Genomic DNA, 12,565 nt, shown 5'->3' on the forward strand with positions numbered 1-12,565 from the left:
TATTAACTTATCAATAAAGATCATCATCAATAATATTAAAAAAATATATATACTATTTTTTTAGTAATATACTATTACAGTTTTTTACTTCAATTAATAAACAAGTCAATAAAAATAATCATTACGATTCTATTTTAAATTTTTGAGATAACATGTCCTAAACGTAATTTTTTATTTATTGCTATTTTTACAAAATAAATAGATAATTATAAATAAATTATTATTCGGAGATCGTGAGATGCGGTCTGGTGTGACGTAGGTTTTAGAAAAACATTTTCTTTATCGTCCCAACGTTTCGATCTTTATTGAGATCATCTTCAGGGCCTGGGATTTACAAAGATTGTTTAAATTTAACAAATACATGTAGGATGTAAACAAAAAAGTGAATTTATACAGGGCAAAAAAATGAGGGGGATTATGAAGGGATGGGGAAGGAAGTCCGGATGGAAAGACATTTTTATATGAGGAGTCGGCTTCTTTGAGATAAAAGGTGCCGTCAATGGGAAAAAACGTGGGTAATGGTTTCGCCTGATTATCCTTTCAGGATTATATAGACGAGGATAGTTAAGGAAAGGAATGCCAAATTGTTGAAGAATTAGACTATGTAATGGAATGTGATGATACACACATCAAACAATTCTACATTTCCTTTCAAAATCCAACGTATATACACCTAAAACAGCAATATTTCACTGCCACTCTCAACATGACACAGGAACTACACATCAACGCAGAAAACAAACACTTTGAATGAGTACAAATACTTTGATTGAATATAAAAATATTTTATTTGCATTGTATATATTCACTTTTTTTCCACATCCTACATGTACTTGTGAAATTTAAATAATGTTTGTAAATCCCAGGCCCTGAAGATGATCTCAATAAAGACCGAAAAGTTGGCACGATAAAAAAAATGTTTTTTTTTAAACCACGTCTCACGATCTCCGAATAATCATTGACTAACGGTCACTAAACACCACACATTACAAATAAATCTGACTAATCTGTCAGTCTAGGAGGCAGGGAGTAATGAAACCAGCCAGTGCTTGAACTCTTTTTTATTTACTTGTGAGAGTGATGATAGAAGGTCAAGAGGGCAACGCCGTTTTATACGGCCTGGAGGATGGGACCTTGAGGAGTGTTAAGGCTAGTGCGTTAGGGTTGGGGGGGATGCTTTAGAGTGGAAATTGAGGAAGCGTGTTCGAACCAGATTCTTCACGAAAGGAGTTTTAAGATCTTGATCGACCATTAGATTGGTGACTTATATTGAGGATGCGCCTGAGCCTCGCAGTACGACTCAGTAAGCCTAATGCGTGTTTTGTAGGCGTTAGGTTTTTATGTATGCTTATTGTTCATTTTTGTCCTACCAGGTATCTTTTAAATGTCTATATAGATTTCATGAAAATCTGCTATCAAAGTAAAGCGCCTGGTGGTGGACTTGGTCGTATTACCTTGATGTTTATGAGCACTGGTGGGCAGATCAAACGTTAAGCTTGTTGGATTTTCGCTAGTTCAACCTGATCCGCCACCAAGTCCACCAGAACAATGGTAATGAGATTGGTTTAAATGCATTGATTCTGTGGCTAGGTTAAGATTGGAGTGTCGTCCGCATAGGATGCGAGTTGTATGTTTCGTGGTGTAGGGATGTCAATTGTGTAGATGGTGAGGAGGATTGTGTAATCCTAACATACTTTTTTTTAACACCATTCCCATCAATTGGCGAGATGGGTGAAAAATCGGTGGCGATTCGCACTTTAAACCACCGATCTAAGAGGAAAACTTCAGGATGAGGTAATAAGTGTAAGGGAATCTGCGTTTTAAATGGTAAAGAATGCCAGGGTGCCACACTCGATGCGTCCATAACATCTGGGATTTTTTTTTTCCTAGAGCCGAGAATATCGTGTCGACTATTTTGAAAAGTAGCAGAACGGAGAGATCAGAATCCAAAATAATAGTTAGGAATTAAATTTTCAGAATTGAATAAGAGAATTAATCTTTTAATTTGAAAATTTTAGATAAAATATGGATGATGATGGTACACAGGGGTTTTGATGTTACTAAAAGTTGTTTCCACAGGATGGGAAATAAATTGTGCAAATATTTCTTTGTAAATAGCTTTAATGTACACTATTGCTTTTTTAGGTAGATTTTATAAGATTTTAGTAACAAGCGTAAAATCGTAAAGGTAAATTGAAAAAATTATAATACCGAGTCCGAATGAAGTAAATCTTCTAAAATAAAATTAACAATAAAGTAAATGTAATCATTTTATTAGATGCTCTACTTATTCTTTCCTTCAAACCGCTTAGCGTAAACATCTTTGATTTACAGTCCTCGTATAAATCTAATAAACTTAAAACCGGAAGGTTGTAAACCTTTTCAAAATAACAACAGGTTTTCGAAGAAATTCTAAATAAAATGTTTTAAGAGATTATCCGAGAAGGGACAGGGGTCAGGACGAAATATCCGTAGATATCAGACATCCTGGCATACTTTTGGGATTGAGGAGTTTTCATTTATTGTAGATTCAAGAAAATCATCTCGACGATGATGGAATACGTCAACGGAGAAAGGACACTTAACAGTCATAACATTGCCAAACTTTTCTCCGTACTTATTTAAATTAAAATAAAAGAAATTCGTAGGAGGTATCAAAGAAATCAAAAGTAATTATGGATCCAAACAGTAAATTAAAATCGAATTCTCTTGTCTACCTTCATCATATGTTCTGGAGTTAAAGGTTATCGATTCTGCCCTTCAAGCCGAAGATTCACTTCGCTAGGTTGAGATCCACTCTTGCATTCGTTTTCTAGGTTTGCACACCAGGTAGATACAATTGGAATTTGTTGACCAATGGACAACTCTCTTGAAATTAGTTTCTCGGCGGTGAATATTATAAAAATAATTATTATGTACTTTTTCACCAATCCGTGAAAAGTGATCCGGGAAACATATTTCCTTACAGGCATGAGAAATTTTCTACCCAAAACGCGCTTTCTTTTATGCATTTTACTGCCAACTTATTTGGAAGGCGGTTACCAGGCATGGAAGCCATTACTATTAGAAATGTGTGGTGATTAGTGACCGTTAATCGATAATTATTCAGAAATCGTGAGATGCGGTCTGGTGTGATGTTGGTTTCAGAAAAACATTTTTTTTATCGTGCCAACGTTTCGATCTTTTATTGAGATCATCTTCAGGGCCTGGGATTTACAAACATTGTTTACATTTAACAAATAGATTTAGGATGTGAAAAAGTGAATTTATACAATGCAAAATATATTTTTTTTTATTCAATCAAAGTATTTCTACTTACACAAAGCGTTTGTCTTCCGTGTAATTGTGCCATTCTGCGTGTTTATTTAAAACAATTAAGTTTAACAAACAATTTATTTTTATCTCAACTAAAAACCTTAATTAATTACTAACAATACTACATTAAGTCTATCAAATACAAACAAACCAGCATACATTTCCATGCCATTTATTCAAGGCCTATCACATAAATTAAACACATTTATCTCGTCCGATAAATTCAAAATAGTTTTCAAAAATTATAAAACAATTCAAACACTTTTTTCCAAAATTAAAGATCCCACACCAATAACAAATAAATCTGACATAATCTACAAGATCAACTGTTTAAACTGTCCGGCAACTTACATCGGTCTTACCTCCCAATATCTGGACAAGAGAGTAAAGCAATATATCTACGATTGCAAAAAACCCAAGCAAAATCCTACAGCACTCGCGACCCACCATTTTGAACACCAACACAATTTCGACTTCAAAAATCTAAAAATATTACACACAGAACAAAACAAACGTAAACGTAATTTCTTAGAAATGGTTTACATCAACAGAGATAAACACAGCATCAATTACAGAACAGATACATGTAAATTCAGTCGCAGCTACGCCAATATCATTAATCAAATTCAATATAGATAACATACATACATCATCACATCACATTCCACACAACAAATATTTTTCACATAGTGTAATTTCCCAACAATTTAGCTTTCCTTTTCCTATTTTATCCCTTTCTATATAATCCTGAAAGGATAATCTGGCCGAACCATTACAAACACATTGTTTCCCTTCAACGGCTCTTTTCACCTCAAAGAAGCCGACGCCTTATACAAAAATGTCTTTTCTATACCGACTTCCTTCCCCACCCCTTCAAAACCCAACATATATAAACATAAAACAGCAATATCTCACTGTCACTCTCAACACGACACGCAAGAATGGCACAATTACACAGAAGACAAACACTTTGAGTGAGCAGAAATACTTTGATTGAATATAAAAAAATATATTTTGCATTGTATCAATTCACTTTTTCACATCCTAAATGTATTTGTTAAATGTAAACAATGTTTGTAAATCCCAGGCTCTGAAGATGATCTCAATAAAGATCGAAACGTTGGCACAATAAAGAAAATGTTTTTCTGAAACCTACATCACACGATTTCTGAATAATTACTATTAGACTCAACGTGTAGGTTGACGGTGTCCACTTCAGCCTCTTGGTTCAGATTATAATGAGGCGTGTAAAGAAACAAATAAAAAAGTTTTCTAATAAACATACACAGTACGACTTCATCTCACATGTACTCCTTAGGACCTCACACCTGAGCTGCATAGAATAAAAAAGCGCGAATGACCGCCCTAAATATTACAGCTTTGGAACTTGAAGGCACAACTTTTGCTGCCAAATGCCCTCTTCTAAACACAATTTACTGCAATCTTTGCCAATTTATCTCTTTTCTTTACGTCCATAGCAAGCTGAGTGTTGGAGTCATATAATTTACGAATTTATGAAGAAAGTTTAGGATACACAAAACGGTGTGCATTATAACCTACTATCCTAAACAAATCCTACATATTAATCTAACTGTTAGTAATGTACTATCTCTAGAAATAATCCCTGACTTCATTCAGCAGGAAGTCATTCAGAAAAGGAATAAACAAATATCTGTACACAAAAACCCAAATAGAAAACCACATAATGCAGAAAACATTCATGATTCTAATAAAAAATAAACAAAAAACTTTGTTCATACTGAATGTTAATCCCACATGGCGAAACATGTAAGAAAACCTAGTAAAAATATCAGAAACACAGATAAACTATGACCTCACCATCATAAAAGCGGATAAAACCAATTAAATATAACAACCGATTGCATTACTAAACATAAGAATTCTTACCAAACTTAGATTGTGATAAGAACAAAGATAGCATTAAGAAATATCACATAAACAATGAAAGAGTTCCTTCTGATTGTTAACTCCACCTGGCGAGACTAGACGGACCCAGAAAAATGATCAGTATGACATTAAATTTTTAAAACAATTGCCCAGAAAATATGCGCCGTATCGCTTTCCTATATTACTGTAGAGAATCAATCGATAAGTGCAAGATTAAATTCGAACGGAACAAATCAATACTGGAATTAATCTGAAAGGATTAGATGGTAAGGAACGTATTTCATTTATTTCCTAATGATGGAGGGACGTAGTAGAGCCGATGATCAGAGGAAATTGGCTTGAGTGTATCGACAGTGTGCAGAAAGGGATCGAGCTAATGATTGTGGTTTCATGTTCAGTTTGATGCAGTCTACGCGTCCGGATCAAGGTTTAATGCAAACTAATCAAAACTACATTCGATGTGCAACTTCATCAGCAAAATCTCTGGCGATTATTCTCCGACGAACGACGATTCACGGCCTTTCGATCCCATATCTTTCTGCCGTTGTAAACATTGCTGAAAACGTGATATTTGAATTGTAACTCGACCGGATTTATAGAATTTACGTTGAAGAAAATCAATTCATGTAAAAAATAAGAAAAAACATTAGGCCGTGGAATGCACCAATAAAAACAAATTTTTATTATTTGGATATATGTTAACCTACATTGTATTGAAACATTTCAGTCAATTATCTAAATTTAATCATCAAACGAAGAGTGAAAATTCAAACGTTCAAAGTGCCAATTTCTTCAAAACTGAGATTGTTTTCTTAATATGTTCTATGTGCCATTGCTAATAACCCTAATAATGTTCTAAGTGCCAAAAATCTTTAGAAGTGGTTTGTTGCGTGCGTCATAGGTGGTCTAAGTATGGAACATCTGATTTTTCCAAAGGTTCTATGTGCCATAGCGTGCGTATCAGCAAGTTGGTAATCAGAAGTTTGATCGTCCATTTTACGACCAGTGAATTCATATGACATTTTCGGCAGGAAGTTACGTGGTCAGAAAATTGTGCAGACCAATAAAATCTGCACCTATTTATATATATATATANATGTCATCTCTTGGAGCCATGAGGGACGGATGGTTTTTCCACAGTTTGTTTCTGTCTCCATTTCAGTTTTATTCCTGTTGGAGGTGAGTGAGAGATAAGTTGATACACAAAATGACAATCTTGAAAAGATAAAGAATAGGGACGTTCGTACGTCTTGCTGTCGACTCACGACAGTGAAGATCAGAAGATAAGTTCGTGCTTATCTCGACTGGAGTCTGGGAGCCACTCGTCGGACGAAGTCAAAGGTGCGTTCGTTTGTACCCGTCGGAAACCAGGGAGCGACTGACTGAAGACAGCTTATGTACGTTCGAGCGTACAGGTCGAAAACCAGGGAGCGAATCACTGAAGACAGCTGATGTACGTTCGTGCGTACAGGTTGAAACCCAGGGAGCGACTCAGGTCGTTTTTAGGACGTCTTGCTGAAAAATTACTGTTTCTCCCTCCAGCGTTTTGATTTTTACAAATTTTCTGTTTTTATAATTTTTTAAAATGATAAATTTAAGATGATAAATGATAAGATTTCTAATTAACTATTAATACATAAAAATGTTTACATTGGCGTAAATATTTATCCTTCGTAATAATTGTTAATATGGTATTATTAAAACGTGTTTTTTCATTAATAATCTAAAAATTGTAACCTAAAAATAATAAGATTGTATACAATTATTTTTCTTGTGATTTTTTGGTTTTGTAAGTCGAGAAAAATATTTATTTGCTTAAAGATGTTCTTTGCTAAATTGTTGGTCATATTTTTTTAATATGGAGCCATGATTATTGTCGTAAAGAGCAATAGGTAACACCACACAGTATTAAAACGTTCCGCGTCTTGTTTATAGTCAAACCGTTGTTTCTCGAGTTTTACATATCGTAACTGACTGGAATAGGAAAGCAACAGGCGGAAATGGGTGGTGGGGTATGAAATATGTCACTCCAACAAATCAAATTTCACCAGAGCTCCCCTAGGCACTGAAACCAAATTTGTAGTGCCTCTGGGGACGCAAAACAATCCTAAACAAATATGAGCCGTCGGGATTTACGGCTGAAGCAAGTACCGGTATCGCGGAGGTTGTTTTATCTGAGTAAATATTTATCCACATGAAAACCTAGACCAAGTTGAGCCTCGACTATCCTCCCTGTTCCGCTCTAATTTTAAATCCGACACGCTTTGATCTCACCCCCCTCGCGGCTTGTACGCCCATTCCAATTACGGGTAGTTTTGCGAGATGAAAATCCATATGAAAATGTAAAAGGGAATTTCAATGCGAGGCGCCCAAGGTAAACGATACACGATGTTTATACGACCACATCTATATAATATCCTGATTTTTTATATACAAGTTTCCATTAACTCCTGGTTAGAGTTAAATTAAAAATCATAGTTTTTTTATTTGTTCTACTTCAAATACTCTTGAAAAAAAACGGATTTCATTTATAACAGCTATGAAATCACATCCCTTTCCTATATCTAAAGTTAACCAAGAAAAGACTACAGGTTACTCAATTTTTTGTTAAATCAGTCAATTCAGACATTTTGGTGCCAAATGAAGAAACACACAGACCAACCTAGAAAACAAAACCTTCCTGCTGCGATCTCTTATTTCACTCTGGACGAGTCTGGATGAGGAACCATTCCTAAAATCCAAAAACCCCTGTTGCTCCGACAAAATATCCCACACGATCTACTTATACTTTAAACAGGAAGGATCAGACTAAAATAATAGGTCAAACACATAGGAATGTCCTACAAAGGAATTTGACATTCGTCTACTGCTAGTACAGCACTACGGATCCGTCATTTAAGGCTTCGTTTCTTTCGAAGTATCGAATAGAAAGACGACTATTCACAAATCAGAATCTCGCCTAGAAACCTGAGAGGTGGTTCGGTTCACAGATAACGGTTTGGTTTGTGGCAATCAGATGACCTGGATCGTGTATGCAGAACGCCTTGCTTCATGTGCCACGCGTGAGTCCCAGACTTTCCAAAGACGGTCAGTTATGTAATGGGGTGGAATCAACGTGCATGAATAGTTCCTTTTACTGCACTAAGGTACATGGAGGAAGTTCTGCGGGAAGGTCCATTCTCTTCATTTATTGTGGACAAATCATGTAAACGCATGACAATGCTCGACCGCATGTTGCTCCTGTTGGCACCCATTACTTGCAGGATGTAGAAGCTACCACAATGTATTGGTTAACACGTTCTCGTCGTTATGGGACATGATAAAGAAACGGATCGAACATCGTTCGCCGCCTCCAACCAGCGTTGAACAGCTTCAAACCGCTGTTGTTGAAGAATGATATTCTGTTTCACGAGTAAAATCCTGTCGTTTATGTACTCGATGCTCAGGAGATTTTAGGCCCTCCGAAAGGACAGAGAAGCTAATACGCGTTATTTAGAGCAAAACTAATTGTTAGTGATTATTTGGAGATCGTCAGATGCGTTCTGGTGTGACGAAGGTTTTAGAAAAGTTCTTTATCGTGCCAATATTTTGATCTTTATTGAGATCATCTTCAGGGCTCAAAGTGTTTGTTTCCTGTGTAGATATGTCATTCTTGTGTGTCGTGTGAGAGTGCTCTAATTGTTACGTATATTTTAATCTAATACTAAATGATTTTCCTTTTTTTTTTTTTTTTGGTGAATTTTCTTTCAAACCATCATAATTAAATAATTTAATAACTATTAATAAAACGCATGAATTTTTTATCTCTTTTAATTTAATTTGCTTTAAAATTAGTATGTTGTAATTAAGATAACGACAAAAAGACATACAGTTTGATATAAAAATAAAATACGAGTGTCCTTTTTTTTATCTTTGAGTGCTCCTGTAAATATTATTATGTTCTTTAAATAAATGATAATTATTTGTGATATCGAATCGTATCTTGATGTCGTCGTTTTAACAGTCTGGGACTCGTCTCGTTTTTTGAAACTATCGTTATGAAAGGTGAGTCAGCAACTGGGTGATCGGAGCAGTAAAACATGAAGTATTTGTTGTTGCCATAGGGAAAAAGGAAAGCTTTCCTCTGGCAAAGGAGAATATTAAAGCGAGATTGCAATTTGGGAAAAAATCATCATGGAAAGCTGGACAGCGTGTAATATTTTCAGACGAGACTAAAATCAATACAGTTTCGTCAGACAGGCGAGTAGAGAGGAAAAAAGTCATCGCTGAACATGTATGAAACTAATTTCTTATGACGTTACTGCTTCAATCTAATTTGAAAGAAGTGATTTCTACCGTTTGCAGTACAACTTTACATATATTAATACATTTTTTACAAACTAAACTGCATTTTCTTTTTATTTATTTATTATACGTTTATGTTTTTCAACATTTCCCACAAAATCGTTGCTCAAAATTGATAACGTTGACAAATCTTTTGAAGTGGTGTAGGTTGTCATCCTGCGAGAGATCTGTGTGACTAGGTTGTTCTAGGGTAGCTACATGATGTATGAGGTGCTTTATTATATTCCCATTTGGGAAAGTAGAATAAGATGTTTTTCACTGTTTGATCTTTACCTTCAGCACATGGACACGCTGCATTTGGTAATATTTGAAATATTGGGAAATATTATCTTGTACATCTTGTAACTTGTAATGAATTGGTCTTTCAGAGTTCTTTCTCAGTAAAGTCCGGTAAATATTGCCTATAAGAATTCTTTTTTTTAACTGCTTACACATGAATGTCTCATTCAGAAAACGGTTGTTCTCTCCGTTTCTCTCTCTCTCTCTCTCTCTCTCTCTCGCTCTCTCTCTCTCACTCTCTCTCCCTCTCACTCTCTCGATCTCTTGATCTCTCTCCGCTTTCCTTTCTCTTTCTTTTCTCTATCTCTCTCTGATTAAGATGAACAAGTTGATTGAAAGGTCACATTTGTCAAAAGGCGACAAGACCCAGGGGTGCACCGCATTTTTATTTTTTTATTATAACATTTTTTTAATCAGGGGTAAAGCCAATTTAAAATAAAGAATAACATTCAGTTCCATAATCAAGCTTTCAAGGAATATATCCTCTTAGCCAGTCCTTTGAAATGACTATTAATAATTCATAAGTTATGCTTAAAAGGGTCGGCCTCCTTTCGACCTTGCGCATCGCGTCTATTGTGATCTAGAACTGTTCGTTAAGCTTATAGTTTTTTACCGGATTATAAAGTTTTGCTAAAGGCTCCCGTCTTTTAAACTTTCAGCCCTTGCCTTTGCTCTTTCATTCTTCGTACCAGCCGAGGATGTGTTCCACTATTTCTTTTTCTTTCTGGCAACATTTGCATAGGCTTGTTTCCGCTGCGCCGAAATTATACATAAGCCTGCAAGTGTCTAGTCTACAGTTTTACATGCATTAAGTCAGAACAGGTTTTAGGTGCCAGGTCCTATGCCATCGGATTCTGCAATGTACAGTCAAAATTGCAACTATAATTCTAGCATTAGAACATATTAGCAGATTACGATAGAACATCCTGGATTTAGTATTTCTGCCGTTCGTTTTTCCTAGGGTCTTTTGATGAACTTATCTAATGGATCTGCCCTGAAATACGTCCTTATTGAATCGGGGATTTACTCTTAATCCATTCACCGATGGATCTGTGTTTTTGACAATCTAGTATGCCGCAAAATTGTTCAGGGTCCTCACCGAACTTTCATTGGTTCAATTTCGGCCTCCTCATTGTACCTCTAATCTGTGAGCCTTTGTTCCCAAGAATAGATAAATTTATTGTTGTCTCCACTGTATGTGCTCTAACCCAATCCTAAAGGTTCTTGACTTTACTACCTATAAGGTAGTTGCTCTTGTAAAGTCTGTCACTACGAGTAGACGAATATTCATTCTTTACGATTACCTAGCATTTTGATCATTTTGCAGTGTTCAATCGCCAAAGTCTCTACCTGAAAAATAGTAGCATATTACTTATATCTCATATGAATTCCAGTACATACATCGCTCGATCATAGAGCCACGTGTATATCACAGACTAAGCATTAAGAGGAATCACTTTTTTCCAGTCTGCCCTTTTGACACATTAACTTATTGTATAGAGCATTTATGTGCTTTAAAAGTGAACAAAAAAGAACATATAAAATATTTTACTGATTTTTACTCGTATGTGATAAAGAGAAAGAAAATGCTGAAAATAATTATTTGAGATAGTTGAGATTATTTTTTGTGCGATGGATCTACGTTTTTGGCAATTTGGGTGCAGGGCTTATAGGTGTCCTCATCAGATTTTTCTTGGATTTACAAGGTAATCAATATTCAAAGTAAGGGGGATGTATTCCTTAATAGCTCTCAAAAAATTGAGTGTTTTTTTGCTTTGAAATTAATCATATTGCTTTTAGTTTTGAATATTGCAGGAGTGCCACAAGGTAGCATATTAGGTCCACTGCTTTTCTTGTTATACACCAGTAATTTTCCGAAAATAGATGGAGTAAAAATTGCAGCGTTTGCAGATGACACAGCGGTGATATCAATAGGATCGACTATCACCCATTCAACCAAAATCCTCCAAAACGCTTGTAATAAGATAAACGAATGGGCAAAAAAATGGAAAATCAAGCTAAATCAGCATAAATCAGTTCATCTAATCTTTACAAACAAAAAAGTAGACCATGTTCCGTCGCTCACAATTGATGGAATACCATACAGCGATGCAGCTAAATATCTGTGAATGATGACAAGCTGAGATGGAAAGAACACGTGAAGAAAAAAGGACAGAAATAGGTTTAAGGTATAGACAACTATACTGGTTGATAGGACGTGGTTGAACCTTGCTATACAAAATAAAATATTATTATATAAACAAGTCATAAAGCCTATGTGGCCATATGGTATTCAACTATGGGGTTGATCCAAACACAGCAATATCAAAATCATACAAACACTCCAAAATAAAATCTTACGTAACATGGTCAATGCACCTTGGTACATAAGGAATAAGGACTTACGTAAGGATCTTAAGATCCCTGAGGTCTCGGCGGAAATACAAAGATTTGCCGCCAAACACCAAGCTCGCCTCAGCCAGCACGAGAATGTGGAAGCGACCAAACTCTTACATAACCGAAACATGGTCAGAAAATTAAAAACAACATAGCCATATGAACTTGTGTAGTTAAAAATGAATAGTGCATAGTGAAATGTAAATCTTATTGTACCAATGGTTTTATAAGAATTTAAACATTTATTTATTCTATAATATTATTGTAAAATTAATGGTTGGTCTAATAAGACCAGTTTTAATAAATAAATTTAATTTTAAAA

Source organism: Cimex lectularius, unplaced genomic scaffold (genome assembly GCF_000648675.2).
Source record: "Cimex lectularius strain Harlan isolate CLEC.00 unplaced genomic scaffold, Clec_2.1 scaffold120, whole genome shotgun sequence".
Classification (NCBI taxonomy): Eukaryota; Metazoa; Arthropoda; class Insecta; order Hemiptera; family Cimicidae; genus Cimex; species Cimex lectularius.